The following is a 17,125-nucleotide window of genomic DNA, read 5'->3' on the forward strand; positions in this document are numbered from 1 at the left end:
AGATTGTTTATACACAAGTACACGTACAGATGCACGTGCAAAATAGTTTGTGCAAAAACCACAGATGTAAAGAAAAACAGGGGAATAAAAACCACATGAAAATTGATAAAGCTTGTCTACGAAAAAGACTAACCAAACTTTTTTTTTTTTTTTAAGGTCCTGAAAATCCCCGTTGTCTTTGAACAAAATGTTTCTATCAGATTCTGTTGGTAGGGATGTGCAATTGGGAATTACAGCCGAAAGATCAGCAGAGGCTTCAGCTGAATAGAATGCAAGAACAATGTAGGTGAGAACAATAAAAGCTTTAAATAAATAAAAATGCTGAGGACTTGGGAACCACAAATAAGAGCCAATGAAAGTAAAGCTACCTTAGGAAGCCTTAGATCGCTTTTTGAATCAATAGATTATTTTTGTCTGCATCTTCAGTTTGTTGTTGTTGGTTGGGGTGGGGGGGGGGGAGGGGTCATTTCTTTTGCTTTTCTCGTTTCTCTTTCTCGTTTCCTTATTGCACAATTTCAGAAACAAGAACTAAAACATTTGGGTGCATGGGACCAGCAGTGGGGAATGAGACAATTCAGCACGGCCGTTTCAGCAAGGCCAGTGCAGCATGGTCCTTTCAGCATGGGCTGTTTCATCTCATACTATTAAGACATAAGTACATAAGACTAGTCATACTGGGTCAGACCAATGGTCCATCAAGCCCAGTAGCCCGTTCTCACAGTGGCCAATCCAGCTCACTAGTACCTGGCCAAAACCCAAAGAGTAGCAAAATATTCCAGAATCTCAAAGAATTGCAAGATTCCAGAACCCCAAAGAGTAGCAACATTCCATGCTACCGATCCAGGGCGAGCAGCGGCTTCCCCCGTGCCTTTCTCAATAACAGACTATGGACTTTTCCTCCAGGAAATTCTCCAAACCTTTCTTAAAACCAACTACACTATCCACTTTTACCACAACCAAGTGAAAAATCGATCCACTTGTACCCATTCTACTCCACCATTCAATCCTATCTGCCCTCAGTTGTCTCTTTTCCAAGCTGAAGAGCCCTAACCTTTTTAGTCTTTCCTCATACGAGAGGAGTTCCATCCCTTTTATCATCTTGGTCGCTCTTCTTTGAACCTTTCCTAGCGCCTCTATCTTTCTTGAGATAAGGACACCCTCTTAAAGTCAACCTTTTATCCCGGAAGTCTTCCCTCTGGACAACTGTCAACACATTCCAGAGCTCACCTATTCTCTGAGTGAAAAAAAATTTCCTCCTATTGGTTTTAAAAGTATTTCCCTGTAACTTCATCGAGTGGCCTCCTAGTCTTTGTAATTATTGACCAAGTGAAAAATTGATCCACTTGTACCCATTCTACTCCACCATTCAATCCTATCTGCCCTCAGCCGTCTCTTTTCCAAGCTGAAGAGCCCTAACCTTTTTAGTCTTTCCTCATACGAGAGGAGTTCCATCCCCTTTATCATCTTGGTCGCTCCTCTTTGAACCTTTCCTAGCGCCTCTATCTTTCTTGAGATAAGGACATCCTCTTAAAGTCAACCTTTTACCCCGGAAGTCTTCCCTCTGGACAACTTTCTGTTCCAATATAAAGGAAAACCTTACGATGCGCCTGATTGATCTGTGATGATGCACCCCCTCCCCCCTTCAAACCTTGAAGTCACCAGATGATGCGAAGGCAGGAAAAGAAGACCACAGGTGGAAGAAGGAAACACAGTGGGGCAAGGGTGGTTATTCCTCCCTCTCTTTCAAACCTCTCAGCTTCAGCAAGGTAAGCGCTCGCCATTACAATGGCTGCGCTGAAACAGCCGTGTTGAATCGTCTTAGATCCCTGGCAGTGAGCCCTTCAACCTGGTTGCCAATCGCAGCCACATCAACTAAGCCTATGGCCCAAACGCGTAAAACAAACCCCGCTCCTCACAGCCATGGGGTGCAAATGGGCTACGGAGAATCCCAAGTCACTGTTGCCCCCATCTGTGCCGTATCCTAGAATGTCAGACTTACCTACGATATGATTTACTGTTAGTAAAGTGTTGCCGAAAGATGTTTTTGAGGCCTTTTTCTCCACTTTAAGTCATGGTAATCCAATTTTGTAAAGTGGTGGGGCGCTCATGAGACACTTTTTCTTGATCATTTTGTTGTTGGAATTACAGCATTGCTTGAATTGTTGAGGATTTACAGTAATACAAACTATTATTTTTTTCTTAAATTTCTTTAGATGGAAATGTTTGAAATGGCTCTGGGAGAGAACTTCAGCTCGGGGACAGCAACAGCTGCTGTTCAATAAGTAAGAGATGCTTTTCACTCTGTTACATTCCCAGTCCACAAATATTTTTGAAGTCATGGATTCTGATCCAGATAGTGCACCTTTTCCGATTATGGGTCTTAGATTGTAGATTTCTTTTAATATTTGGAACCATGCTATCTAGAGCAGTGGTTCCCAACCCTGTCCTGGAGGACCTTCAGGCCAGTCGGGTTTTTGGGATAGCCCTAATGAATATGCATGGAGCGGATTTGCATGCCTGTCACCTCCATTATATGCAAATCTCTCTCATGCATATTCATTAGGGTTATCCCCAAAACCCGATTGGACAGGTTGGGAACCACTGATCTAGAGCACTCTGCAGATCTTGAATCAGCACAGAAATTTAGTACATTCATTCTGTAGGGCATTTAGCTGTCAAGAACTAATGTCTTAAATTCATAGAACGAGATACACTGGGAGTTCTCAATCTATTAGGCAAAGATTAAGGCATGAGAATGACAGAGAGGAAAGAATCATTGCAGGCGACAATAGATTTTTTTGCAGAAATTATTCATAACCCCCCCCCCCTCCCTTTTACAAAACCCATAGCACGGTTTCTAGCGCCGGCCACGGCGGAAACAGCTCAGAAGATCATAGAATTCCTATGAGCGTCGAAGCTGTTACCGCTGCGGCTGTCGCTAAAATCCGCACTGTGGTTTTGTAAAGGGGGGGGAGGGAGATAAATGATGAGATCTGTCCTTCAGCATCAACCAAGGAACTGTGCTATACTTCCCTGTAGTTTACTCCCAGAGCACATAACTTCATCCCTGCAAATGCCTTATCCAGAGATAGTTGCCATAGAAACGAGCAACGTGGCACTTAACCTTCTTCAAACATACATAAATAGAAGCTCTGTTTTCATTTTCTGAAACAATGGCCATTATTACACAGATCAAGATATTGTATTTCCAGAGGTTTCAGCGACTATGAACTTTAATTGACAGGTTTTGTGGCTTTTTTTTTGTTTGTTTGTTTGTTTTTTGAAGTCCAGATGTGCTATCAGAACATCTGCATGGGAGGTACCCACTATTCTGAAGTATTTGGATTCCGAGTCATATTTTCTTACCATGGAGTTGATATATTAAACTAGGTTATCATTCACCATTATTGCACCTACAGTAAATGCAGTGTTTTATGGACATCTCAATGGCCACTGTTAATGAGATGCACATGTTAGCGCAGATGGTAAAGTACATGCATAAAATTATGCATGTTAATGAGGCCACTGACACACACACACAAAAAAAAAAATGTCGCTCCTTTAAGCTGTAGTTATGTTTCTGGCATTCATGCATACACTTGACATTTTTTGCATTTTTCATTTGCATATGTCTTGATGCACTAATGGTAATGAGCAGTTTGAAATACTTCTGCAGTTCATTGCCTCATTAGAAGAGATTTTGTGTTGGCAGGAGACCAGACTAGTTTAAGGGTCCCAAAATCTGCTGCCCACAAAGAATGCCGGAGAATAGGAGTGATTTGATGTCACATCAAAGGAGAGGTATCAGAATGGTGACCCGTCAAAAGTGCGCTGACAATCTCGCGGTGAAATTTGCACGCAGGACATATGTGTGCCGCCGTTGAAGCCTTTCTATTAGCGCTCTGAGGGTTACAAGTCCTCCTGCACCCACCACACAAACACACACTATACTGAAAATTCCTCAACAGTGAAAACAGAAAGGAGAATGGGAGTTTCCAGTGTAAACCCCCCCCCCCCCAAACGGAAGCATGATGACTTGTAAATGTACTAGCAGGGTTCCCCCCCATACACCCACTTACCGACCCCTGCGGAACACCGCTCGTGACCCTCCTCCAGTCTGAGTAGTGGCCCTTAACTCCAACACAGTCTCTGTTTCCACCACCTATTCTGGGAGACTGTTCCACGCATCTACCACCCTTTCCGTAAAAAAGTATTTCCTGAGATGACTCCTGAGCCTATCACCTCTTAACTTCATCCTATGCCCTCTCATTGCAGAGTTTCCTCTCAAATGAAAAAGACTCAACACATGCGCATTTATATTACGTAGGTATTTAAACGTCTCTATCATATCTCCCCTCTCCCGCCTTTCCTCCAAAGTATACAGATTGAGATCTTTAAGTCTGCCCCCCTAAGCCTTATCACGAAGACCACACACCAGTAGCCTTCCTCTGGACTGACTCCATCCTTTTTATATATTTTTGAAGGTGTGGCTTCCAGAATTGTACACAATATTCTAAATAAGGTCTCACCAGAGTCTTATACAGGGGCATCATTACCTCCTTTTTCCTACTGGCCATATCTCTCCCTATGCAACCTAGCATCCTTCTAGCTTTTCAACCTGTTTGGCCACCTTAAGATCATCACATACAATCACACCCAAGTCCTGATTTTCCGTGGTGCACATAAGTTCTTCACCCCCTAAGCTGTACCATTCCCTCTGGTTTTTGCAGTCCAAATGCATGACCTTGCATTTCTTAGCATTAAATTTTTAGCTGCCAAGTTTCAGATCACTCTTCAAGCTTCGCTAGGTCTTTCTTCTTGTTATTCACACCATCCGGCATGTCTACTCTATTGCAGATTTTGGTGTCATCTGCAAAGAGGCAAATCTCACCCGTCAACTACTATTTGGGATTCTGCCAGGCATTATGACATCAGGGAAAGGGATTGGGACAGAAAGCAGTTTACATACAGATACTTCAAGCATTTTCCCTGTCTGTCTCTGTGGGCTCATAATCTATCTAATGTACCTGGGGCGGTGGAGGACTAAGTGACTTTCCCAGGGTCACAAGGAGCCGCGTGGGGATTGAACCCACAACCTCAGGGTGCTAAGGCTGTAGGTTCTAACCACTATGCCACACTGTCCTCCATGTTTAGTTAGCCTACTCAGGTACGCTTGGAAATTATTTTTAAATCAAGCCTGTGGCATCCAAAACAATAGGAACTATTTCTGCTATATTTTCTTGGTCTCAGACTGTATTTCTTGGTGCTCAAGGATCTTCAGTCTCTCCACATGAGTCACAGATCAATCACTTAGAAATGATACCGCTATGATTAATGCTGCTCTGCTGTTTTACCGTTATGTCCAGTTTTTTTTTTTGTTTTTTTTTTATCATTTGGGATGGGATTTCCCAGGTGATCTTAACCTCTGTTTTCCACAGTCTTCTTGGGGCCATGATCCCAACGCTTTTCTGGTACACTGATGTAATGTGTTTCAGTAGATGGGTGTCGTATCAAAAGACAAAACACTTAAATGAGGTTGTAGAGAAGGCAAGACCAGTGAACTGGATCAAGCAGGGTTTTTTTTTTCTGGAATTCTCTAAACCCACCTAATTATAGGCTGTACCCAGAAGGAAAAAAGGCTTACAAAGTATAAATTATGGTGCAGGAAATATTTTCCTTGCATACTTTATTTGTATACCCTCAGTGAATTATAAATAGAATTTAATACAATACTCGGAAAAAAAAAAAAAAGAGCCCGGGCTTACTTTGTGTAGGTTTACCATATGGCTATAAAAAATGAGGACGGATTGGGACGTCCGGATTTTACTTCCACTGAAAGCAATGCAAGTAAGGAGGACAAATAGAGACATCTGGGTTTTACATTGAAAACAATGGAAGTAAAACCCGGATGTCTCAATCTATAGTTCCTTTTTCTGGATATAAAAGCTAAACTTGAGAACTAGAATCCTATAAATTAACAACCCAAAATACATTCAGAGAACATCGCACAGCTGCAAAGACAGGGCAGCCCCTATAGATAAATAGCAAAAAATGGCCAAGGGATTGAGGGGTACAGATAAGAGTAGATGTGGGTTATAGAAATAGTCAGGGACCACTGCTCAGGCAATGGGCCTGATGGGCCCCTGCGGGAGCGGACCGCTGGGCGAGATGGACCTCTGGTCTGCCTCAGCGGAGGCAACTTCTTATGTTCTTATAAGGAAGAAAATAAAAATAGACCTCGGAACACTTACTCCCAACAATTCAGTCCTAAAATCCTGGTCAAGGGACACAACCCAGAGAGCAAGAGAAGAAACTTGCCTCAATACTTAACTAACAAACAAGAGAAAAGGCAAACGATATGTCAAAATCCACCAACTGTTACGTTTATTGATTTATTTTAAAATTTATATACCGTGTATTACCTATATGTTTTCCATGGTAACAAGTATAAAATGTTAAACAAGCATAGACTCTTTAAAAATGGTCGATAAATATCAGAAACCTTCAAATCCAGTTTGAATATAAAATTTCAACTCAAAAAAGCCTTCACAAAGTTGGGCTTTTTAATATTTTCTTAAAATTCAGTCTAGCAGCACACAAACGCAAAACTCCTGGCAGGGTATTCCACAGCTTGACACCCGCTACAGATAATATAGTCGCACCATTCTTAATGTGGGAGATTCACATTGTACCTTCCAAACATAATTTCATACTGTTTTCTGATCTCAGGCTTCTTTTGGGCTGATAGATTAAAAAAAAAAAAACAAACACAACAACAACAACAACTCTTGAAAAACAGCAGGAGAGAGATTTGGTACAAAGTTTGATGAATTATGGAAATAATTTTGAATTGGACTCTTTGTTGTATTGGTAACCAATGCAACTGCTTCAATACTGGTGACGATAAAAGACACAATGTGGATTTTGATATCTCGCTTGCCTTTTCTCTTGTTTGTTCAAGGGATATAACACAATCCTAGGTCTCTCCCAAAAAACTCCACTTAAATAGCATTCAAAAGTTACCAAGAAAGAGGCAACACACTTATCTTCACAGCTACTTCATGGGACATTCTGAAGCGCACAGATCCAGACCAGTGTCCTCGGATCTCTCTAAGGCAAATCAGTTTCTCCAATGCTCTCAGCCCGGCAGCAGCCCTGTTTCGCATAAGCTATCTCAAGGTAGGTGGCTCCAGAAAAAGGAGGATGGATTGAGACATCTGGGTTTTACTTCCATTGCTTTCAGTCCTTTTCTGGAGCCATATGGTAATCCTATCTCAAGGGCAAGGCATCTCTTTCCATCCGGTCAAATATAAAGAACAAAGCAAAAAAACAAAAAATCCCAGCCAAAAAATTTGCCGCCTTTCTTCACAGCTGTGCGATGTTTTCTATATGTATTTTGGGTTGTGCTCCTTTTTCTGGAACACGGTGGTAATCCTAACTTCGCGTCTCACTGTTACAGAGGGTCTTCAGAGCAAGAGCAAAGCAAGGGTTAATTCAAATTCAGTAAGGTGGGAGTTCAGCCTATTGAAAATATTTAAATGAGCTTTGGAAATGCAAAGTAGAGAATGACACGGGGACAAATTTTTCCCCATCCCCGCGGAAATTCATTTTCCTGTCCCATCCCCGCAAGTTATTTTCCTGTTCGTGCCCCATTCCTGCAAGCTCCGTCCTCATCTGCACAAGCCTCAAACGCTTTGAAATCATAAGTGGCAACATTCTAGAGCTCAGATTGTGATGTCATAATGCCTCATTCCACCAATGCCTAAGCTCCGTCCTCATCTGCACAAGCCTCAAATGCTTTGAAATCATAAGTGTTCAAGGCTTGTGCGGTTAAGGCAGAGCTTACAGGAATGGAACAGGAACAGTGACAAAACTCACGGGGACGGGATGGGAAAATTGAGTTCCTGCGGGGACAGGGGAAAAATTTGTCCCCGTGTCATTCTCTAATGGAAAGGCAGAGCACTGGTTGCCACCATATTGTTTGCAGTCATTAGTGCCTGCTTTTAATTAGATTGAAAGCTTTTTTGAGCAGTGGCTGTCTCTTGTGTGTTTAATGCACAGCGCTGTGAGCCTCTGGTAGCACTACAGCAATAAGTAGCAGTATATAAAGTCAGCATTCACTGGACTTTGCTATGGAGTTTATCTCCATCAGCCAGACTTAGGGCACTGCTGACGCTGGAGAGTGGCTGTTTGCATGTCAGATCTGAAATCCGCTAGAAGGCTTCTGCAGGGGATGTGAACGCTTGGCAGCAAGGCACTGCTGACTCACCTGCAAAATTCATTTTCTCACAGCTGCCAGCTCCAGTCCACTGGAGCGAGGATGCAATTTGCAAAATGTAGGAGAGCCTGATGCTAGTTTGGTTGTTGTTGGTTTTTTTTTTTTTTTGTTAAGCAATGTGAGCTGCAATGCAACAAATATTTCACAGTGGAATTCTTTGGATCTCTTAGCTTTAAGGTTTGATTCTGTCCATGGGTAACCCAGAAATCTGGTTCTGGGGACAGAAGCTTTTCTTCTGAAGCCATGGTTCTAGCTTTCTTCAACTCTCTAGATTCAGTGCTTGCTTAAGGAGCATAGGCTCCCTTTTACTAAGTTGCATTAGGTGCTAACAAATGCCTAAAATGGCTTCATTTGGGATGTATTTAGGTATCTTGCGGTAACTGCCACGTCAGTGCCGCTAACAGAGGAGTGGAGCGTGGGCATTCCTGTGCTAATCAGTTAATGCAACTGCATTACAGCACACTCAGTGGCATAGTAAGATGTGTGTGTGTGTGTGTGTGTGGGGGGGGGAATCCGGCCCCTGCCTCTTCCCACTCCTCCCCTCGCCACGTGCACAACGGGTGCCGCGCATAGGAAGTGATGTCAAAGGGAGAGCCGACAGGGTCACCAGGAGCACGTTGAAGTTATTGTTGCTCATGGCGATGAGCAACTAGAGGTACGGGGTGGGGGGAGGGCGAGGCAGGGGGTAGAAATGAGGTGCAGGGGGGGCGCCAATCATCATCGCTACTAACTGATTAACGCCACATAACAAAATAAGTGGCAATAAGGACTCATGCTATACTTTTTTTATTTTTAATGGCCATGTGCTAATCGCAACATTAGTGCATGATCATTAATACAAAAAAAAAAGTAAATCGGCCATTCTATGGCTACAGTAAAAATGGCCTTAGCATACAGAAAAACTTGGACATTCTCAGTCCACTTTTTGCCGCAATTTAGTAAAACTACCCCATAGTTACCAATATGTGCTGCCATTGAGATGTGTTATTTTACTACTAATTCGTGCTATTTTTGTACAGGCCCCATTTTATGCAATGAGACCTAGTTATTAATAACTGGAGTTAACAGTAAAATAACACATCTTACTGGTAGGACTGAGGTAGGCGTGCCAGCGCACCTGATCAGATCGCTCTACTGCAATCAAGAAGCTATAGTGCGAACCAGGTATGGAGATACAGAATGGTTCAAGATCAAAAAGGGTATAAGTCAAGAATGCATCTTCTCTACTTCTGCATGAGGAAGCTGGACTTAGATGATTTAAATGTTGGGGTGAAAACAGGTGGAAGAACCATCAGCCATCTGAGACACTGCTACACTGCTGGCAGAGCGTGTGAAGGACCTCAAGATAGTTGATCCTGAAGCTGAAAGAAGAAAGCGTGAAGATAGGACTCTACCTGAATATCAAGAAGACCAAAATCATGACTATTGCCAACAAGAAAGTCCACATAAAGATCAACAATGAAAAAACAGAAGTGGTTGATAGCTTTGTTTTCCTTGGGTCCCTCATTGATCACTGTGGCAGTTTGACAGCCGAGATTAAGCGTCAATTAGCACTGGGGTGCACAGCCATGGTGAGCATGGACCAAATATGGAAGTGCAAGGATGGCTCAGTCACCATCAAAGACTGATCACTGCCATCGTGTTCCCAATTGCAACATATGGATGTGAGATATGGATATTCACAAAAGCAGAAAGAAGAAAAATTGACGCCATCAAGCTGTGGTGCTGGAGAAAACTTCTACAAATCCCATCGACAGCTAAAATCACCAACAAACCCTGAGTTGTCCCTGGAAGGCAAGATTACCAGACAGAAACTGACCTATTTTGGACATGTGATGAGGGCGAATTCACTTGAAAAAGAGGTGCTACTTGGAATGGAAGCAGGGGAAACCAAAGGCCCGTTGAGTGGATACCATCAAGAATGACGCGGGAATGAACATCAAGCAATTGAAAGAAGCAGGGAAGCATGGCGAAGACTGGCCTCCAGAGTATCCAAGGGTCAGACACAATTGAATGGATAATAGTAGTAGTAATGGTAGCCGATATTGATAACGTCCTCCCTTAATTAAAGATAAAGGAAATGCCTCTAGAAATTGAAATCACTACTGTACATAATAAAAATTAACCAAGTATAGGACAGTTAAGCCATTGTGACATCACTGATGAGGTTGGCTCTTAGGAATAAGTGGAATGAGGCCTTATAAGATCACAATATCAGCTCTGGTTATCAAACATTCAAACTCTTCACACTAAGGAGGGAGGTTATCAAAGTTGGCTACTATTAAGATGTTGTTTTCCCACTAACTCATGCTAATTTGGCACAGGTCTCATTTTTTGTAATGATACCTAGGTAGTATTACCTGGGATTACTGGTAGTTAAATAACATCTTTAGAATAGCCCACATTAATAACTCCCCCCTCCCCCCAAATTATTTCATTTCAGATCGGAATATACTCTAATAACAAAGTATACATGTATCTCTAATATACCTGTTTGCAGTTACTAATTTTCAAAGTGAAATAATAGGATTTGTTGTCTGAGCACTGACCATGATATATGCATGATAGAATGTCATACAAGCCTACATACAGAAAACACCTAAAAACTTACCTATTCTTGAAATACCTAGGTAACGAACCGGAACATCAACCCCCCTCGTAACATCACCACACACCTGAACTTGCAACTGTTAACCCCAAACCCCCTAATCACTAAACATGAACACTATACGAACTTACGGAATATTTCTACTTCTGTCTAAACAACTTGGCGCTTCCTGGCCTTGCAACACACAAACTGACGTTAACATTACTAATGTCATCAGATGTATAATGCTATACTCTTTAAGTAGTTGTACGAGAGATACACTGCTATACTCTCTAATTCGCTGTATGAAAAACTTTTCTTGATTGTATTTACAGTTTCTTTATTGTAAACCGCTATACTCTCTAATTCGCTGTATGTAAAACTTCTCTTGATTGTATTTACAGTTTAGTTTATTGTAAACCGCCTAGAAGTCGCAAGATTACAGGCGGGATATAAGAATAAAGTTATTATTATTATTATTATTACATACCAGTGATCTGGACGATTCAGAATTGTCTCTAGTTTTGTATTTTTTCTCTTTTATTTACATTACTCACGCCTAGATATCCATTGCACAACCCTGAACCAATTAGATCACCTCATCAAAGAGCTGAACTGGGTGTGTTTGGCAGGCTCCCTTCACTAATAAAACCATGTTCTTAACTGCACTGTCAATCTCCATTTTCATACCACTATAAATGAGCCTGCTACCTAAGTTAAACTAACATGTCTGCAGTTTTCTGCCTTCTCTTTAGTTACACATTTGTTTTCTTCCTTGGAATCATCCTTGTTTTCAGACTAGTTGAGCTGAGTTGCATGGGATGTAGTCAGGAATTCCTGGAACACCCTTGGGGGGGGGGTATTCTCCACATCCAATGGTCATGATGTGTTAGGATTCCCTTGTGTGACCATCTCCCTTCATTCTACAATCTCCAGTGGTTTACTGGTGTCCATTCGTCAACTAAACATTAACAATGCACAACAGACATAATATATACATGATAAAAGTCACCCCATTGTGCTCATCTCTAATGAAGAAAATCTGGTTTGGACTGCTGTCATGAGAAATAGAAAGTGAATGAACATTAAGGTACCCCCAAGACCATGAGCCTAGCACAAAAGCCTGTGCAAACTTCATGATGAGTTGCTAGTCTGACTGTCTGGTGAGACTCCCTTATCAACTTTGGTAGCAACATAGGGGTCAATAGTCAAAGCAATCTAATTACTACAATGCTTCAACTACTACTGGACTACTGCAATGCCATTTACTTATGCCTAACAAAAATAAAGACTTCAAAGACTCCAGCTTATCCAGAATACTTCAGCCAAGTTGATCTTTGCAAAACGCAAATCTGACCATGTCTCCCCACTCCTGTCCAATCTTCACTGGCTCCCAGTGATTTCCAGGATCCATTTCAAATGCTCCTGCCTGGCTTTTAAGATCATTCACAGCATCCTTCCTCGCCTAATCCCACTATCCTTTAACTCCTCGAGTCCTGACTCCACCAGACCCGCCCAAAGATATAAACTATCCTTCCCCTCTCTACACGGTATTCTCTATGCAGGTAAACTGGGAAAATCTCTTCTCTTCAAAATCACAGGTCTCTGGAACGACCTTACTATCCCGCTGCGTAACCTGGGCTTTCTCCAACTATTCTGCAAGCAACTGAAAACTTGGCTCTTCTCTAACATGTAATTCTATTTTCCCCCTTACTCTTCCATTCTATATATAAGCTCATGTAAACCTTTCCTTTCTGTTCTTATATTTTAAGTTCTTGTAAACCGTGCCGAGCTCCACTTCCGTGGAGAGGATGTGGTATATAAACTTAAAGTTTAGTTTAGTTTAGCCAGAAGTGGCTCCTAGCTGGTAAAATTGCTTGTGACATTCAGAAGGACATAACTAGTTAGTGCCACCAAATAGCGCAGACCACTAAAGTGAAGGCCAGCTATTTTGTGGATGGTCCTTGAGTAGAGTCGGCACTTAGGGCCGGATTCTATAACCAGCGCCGATATTGGCAGCCGCCTTAAAAGCAGCCACTGTCACGTGTCAATCAAGCATTGGTGCCAGTTTTAGAACCAATGGAAAAGATAGGCACCAGAAATGTAGGCCAGGGTTTTCTAGGACTACATTTCTGGCGCCTATCTTTGCATGAATCACACCTCCCTAGGTATTGTAGGCCACCTAACATCACTTTCAGCATTGACCACGTCTACTTTTGCACTCAGTGGCCAAAAGAGTCTACATGGGCATATTTCCGGCACCTTTTATTTAGGTTTCAGTAGGCGCTTCAACCTTACTGGGTTTTTTGCTGTTTCTAATGACGTTCTTCAATTAACTTAGGCACCGGTAGGCTTTAGAATTTCCCACTTAGGCGATTAGTTGCTGATATTCAACAAGCAAGGTCCTTGGCATCATTATCGATTCTTCTCTCTCCCTCAATGACCACCTCAACTCCTTGGCTAAATCATGCTTTTTCAGCCTCCACATGCTGAGGAAAGATCCTATTTTCGCCAACAATATTTTGCCGTCCTTGTCCAATCCATCATCCTCTCCAACCTAGACTATTGCAATGCCATCTACTTAAGCCTATCAAAAAAAAGTCTTCAAAGACTCCAGCTAATCCAGAATACTGCAGCCAAGTTGATCTTTGCAAAACGCAAGTCTGACCATGTCTCCCCACTCCTAGCCAAACTTCACTGGCTCCCAGTGATTTCCAGAATCTATTTCAAATGCTCCTGTCTGGCTTTTAAGATCATTCACGGCATCTTTCCTCCTTTAATACCACTATCTTATAACTCCTCGAGTCCTGACTCTACCAACCCGCCCAAAGGTATAAACTATCCTTCCCCCCTCTACACGATATTCGCTATGCAGGCAAACTGGGAAAATCCCTTCTCTTCAGAATCACAGGTCTTTGGAACAATCTTACTACCCCGCTGCAGAACCTGGGCTCCCTCCAATTATTCTGCAAGCAACTGAAAACCTGGCTTTTCTCTAAAATGTAATTCTATCCCCCCTTACTCTTCTCTTCTATATATAAGTTCATGTAAACCTTTTTTTCCCTTCTCTTCCTATATTTTAAGTTCTTGTAAACCGTGCTGAGCTCCACATCCGTGAAGATGATGCGGTATATAAACTTAAGGTTTATTTAGTTTAGTTTAGTTTAACTGCCTAAGTTAAGCAGCCATATTGGACCACATAAAACTCAGTCCTGCATAAGAGAGAGCTGTTTGCATTAACTCAGATATTCAACGTTGATGCCCACATAAGACACGGCATTAAATATCTAGGTGTAATACTGGCTGAATGTCTACTCCATAAACTCTTGGTGCACTCCAGTTTCCAGTCACACAACTGTACGACTGTTGCAAGTTCACCATACCTCATCATTACGCTGGAGGATACAGATCTAAAACTGTTCACTTTCTATCCCTTCCCAATTCTGACAAGATGGCTGAAAATAGATCCAATTAATGTTAAATAAACTGTTACTGATGTGAACACTTGTCCACTGAGAACTGATTCAAATCCCCTTCCCCCACCACACACACACACGAGATGCACACATATGCATGCACAGGGTTTGGATAAATGATTATACAAACATCAGTTGGCTCTCGAGAATACGCCTTATCAGGTTTAGGAGAAAAGGTAAAAAGATGCATTTTTCATGAGTGTATTGCCAGGGGCATGCACTCTGTTTTTTTTTCCCTCATGTTTTGCCACTTCTCTTCTCTAAGAGACCAGGCAGCTGTGCAGACTGTAATTATAATCAGTGGAATTGCTGGAGGCTGCTCTGGCCTGTGCTGCCCTGGCGGAGGCTACTGTCACCTGAAAAGAGAGCGAGCATCGAAATGCTTCACACGACGAGATGCATGCGGCACATGGCTTGCCAAAATAGAAATAGAAATCAATATCTATTGAGAGGCTGAGGAGAGATTTTTTAAAAACATCTGGCAAAAACCATTCAGTATCGAGGTCCCCGGCCACATTACTAACCAGAGAGTGGTGATTTTTTTATTTATTTATTTTTTTTTTTTAAAGAGGACACCTAATGCAGAGCCTACAGATACAATCAACACCATATCTTTAAAGGGAAAGTAGGTTTATGTATTGCCCCCCCCCCTTCAAAAATTTTGTCAGGAGCTACAAAGGACCTGTGAACTTTCTTGCTACTCTTTCCACAGGCTCCAAATGTCTGGAGGTGCAAGGGGTTCTCATGTTATGGATGCACAAACCAGTTAGCATGGCTATAATATCATGGGTAATGTCGTAGTTGGAGAAATTTTTTATGTTCGAAGTGAGGTGTGCCCTTTTCTCCTGATGCAAGCATTTGTTTTGTGAAACAATTGTCTTGTTGAGGAAAAGGTGACTTGACGTTGCTACTGGACTTTATTTGCTATTTCTGTGGATTACAATTGCTTCCCTTGTGACGACCGCGAGTGGGTGGATATGGGGGTGGGGGTAGGGAAAAGGAGCTGAGAAGCCGGCCCACCAGTGAGGGTTTTGAGGGAGGAGAGGGGACTAGAGAGAAGAAAGGGAGATACTCAACTAAGGGGGGCTGGCATGGCTCAACGTTCATCTAGGGCTTCCAATACCCTTGGATTGACCCTTCTTGCCCAAAATTATTGCAAGTCTTGTAATTACACATTGAGGGAAGAGTGTTAGTTATGAACTGAACATAGGATCCCACAGCTCATCTACCCAAAGGATGAAAACCAAAGGAGAAAGACAACAATTATGACCTTAAACATAGTGTGATATCTTAGATTCAAACAATTTTTATTGATGCAAATAATATCAAAAACAACATAAGATCATCACATTGTGCATAATACAACAACAATGCATCAAATAATGTAAAATAAGAAGCATAAATACCCCCCACCTCCCCACCATAACCCCCCTCACCCCAAGAGGTAACGAGCGGTGTACCCTAGGGATCGGTTCTTGGGCCCATCTTGTTCAATATCTTCATAAACGACCTAGAAGATGAAACAACAAGTAATTTAATCAAGTTTGCGGACGACACAAAACTATGTCGGGTAGTTGGGACACAAAAGGACAGAGAAGAACTTCAGAGAGATTTGAACCAGCTAGAGAAATGGGCAGAAAAGCGGCAGATGAAGTTTAACATAGAAAAATGCAAAGTGATGCACCTGGGTAAGAAAAACAAGGAACATGAATATAAAATGTTAGGTATGACACTGGGCAAGACCGAACAAGAAAGGGACATGGGGGTACTGATAGACAGGACCCTGAAGCCGTCGGCTCAATTCGCAGCGGCAGCAAAGAAAGCAAATAGGATGTTGGGCATGATAAAGAAGGGAATCACAAGTAGATCGGCGGACATCATAATGCCGCTTTACAGAGCAATGGTCAGACCACACTTGGAGTACTGTGTTCAACACTGGTCTCCCTACCTAAAGAAGGATATAACCCTACTGGAGAGGGTGCAAAGGCGAGCCACAAAGCTAGATAAAGGTATCGAGAATTTGAGCTACAAAGAACGCCTCGGAAAACTGGGATTGTTCACCCTCGAGAAGAGAAGACTGCGAGGAGACATGATAGAGACTTTTAAAATACTAAAAGGATTTGACAAAATAGAGCAAGAAACATCGTTATTCACATTGTCAAATGTGACTCGGACAAGAGGTCATGGACTGAAACTGAGGGGCACCAGGCCCAGGACAAATATTAGGAAGTTCTGTTTCGCACAACGAGTGGTGGACGCTTGGAACGCTCTCCCTGAGGAGGTCGTGATGGAGACCAGCATTCTGGGATTCAAGAGCAAGTTGGATGCACACCTTCTTGCAAATCACATTGGGGGATATGAGTAAACAAGGTTTCTCAGCAGGGAACATCTGGCTTGGCCTCCGCGGGTGCGGGTCGCCGGACAGGATGGACCTAGAGTCTGATCCGGCGAAGCCATTTCTTATGTTCTTAACGTGCGGCAGTGGGGGAGAAGGATTGGGGGGCAGAAAGGGGTGCCACCGCCCCGGGCACCTCTCACTCTCACTATGCCACTGAATGGTTGCATCCCATGGCTGGCAGCAGTATACAGGAAGAAGAGAGAAGACAAGATGTGTACCTGGTCTTTTTTCTGTCACCTGCTGTGTTACTGTATTTGAAAGACTGTGTTTAATTTATGATTATTTAACTTCCCTTAACTAAAATTATGGAAAATACAGTTCCTTTCACTTTTTGTAGAAAAGCCACATACTGGCAATACTGCACGCTTCAGAGAATTGCATAATTC

The 17,125-nt window shown here is 42.4% G+C and overlaps 1 protein-coding gene and 1 long non-coding RNA gene across 5 annotated transcripts in view; one reads left to right on the plus strand and one right to left on the minus strand.

Annotated features, from left to right (window-relative positions):
* The window catches only part of LRRC4C (leucine rich repeat containing 4C), a 584,836-nt gene that overhangs the window by 34,821 nt on the left and 532,890 nt on the right, over positions 1 to 17,125 (minus strand). The gene's annotated exons all lie outside the window — the stretch shown is intronic.
* The window catches only part of LOC117352228, a 36,473-nt gene continuing 19,525 nt past the window's right edge, over positions 178 to 17,125 (plus strand). Inside the window, exons 1-2 of the long non-coding RNA XR_004537630.1 lie at positions 178 to 286; positions 2,214 to 2,282. This is a non-coding gene — a long non-coding RNA (uncharacterized LOC117352228). The remainder of the gene's footprint in view (positions 287 to 2,213; positions 2,283 to 17,125) is intronic.

Source organism: Geotrypetes seraphini, chromosome 19, assembly GCF_902459505.1.
Source record: "Geotrypetes seraphini chromosome 19, aGeoSer1.1, whole genome shotgun sequence".
Lineage (NCBI taxonomy): Eukaryota > Metazoa > Chordata > Amphibia > Gymnophiona > Dermophiidae > Geotrypetes > Geotrypetes seraphini.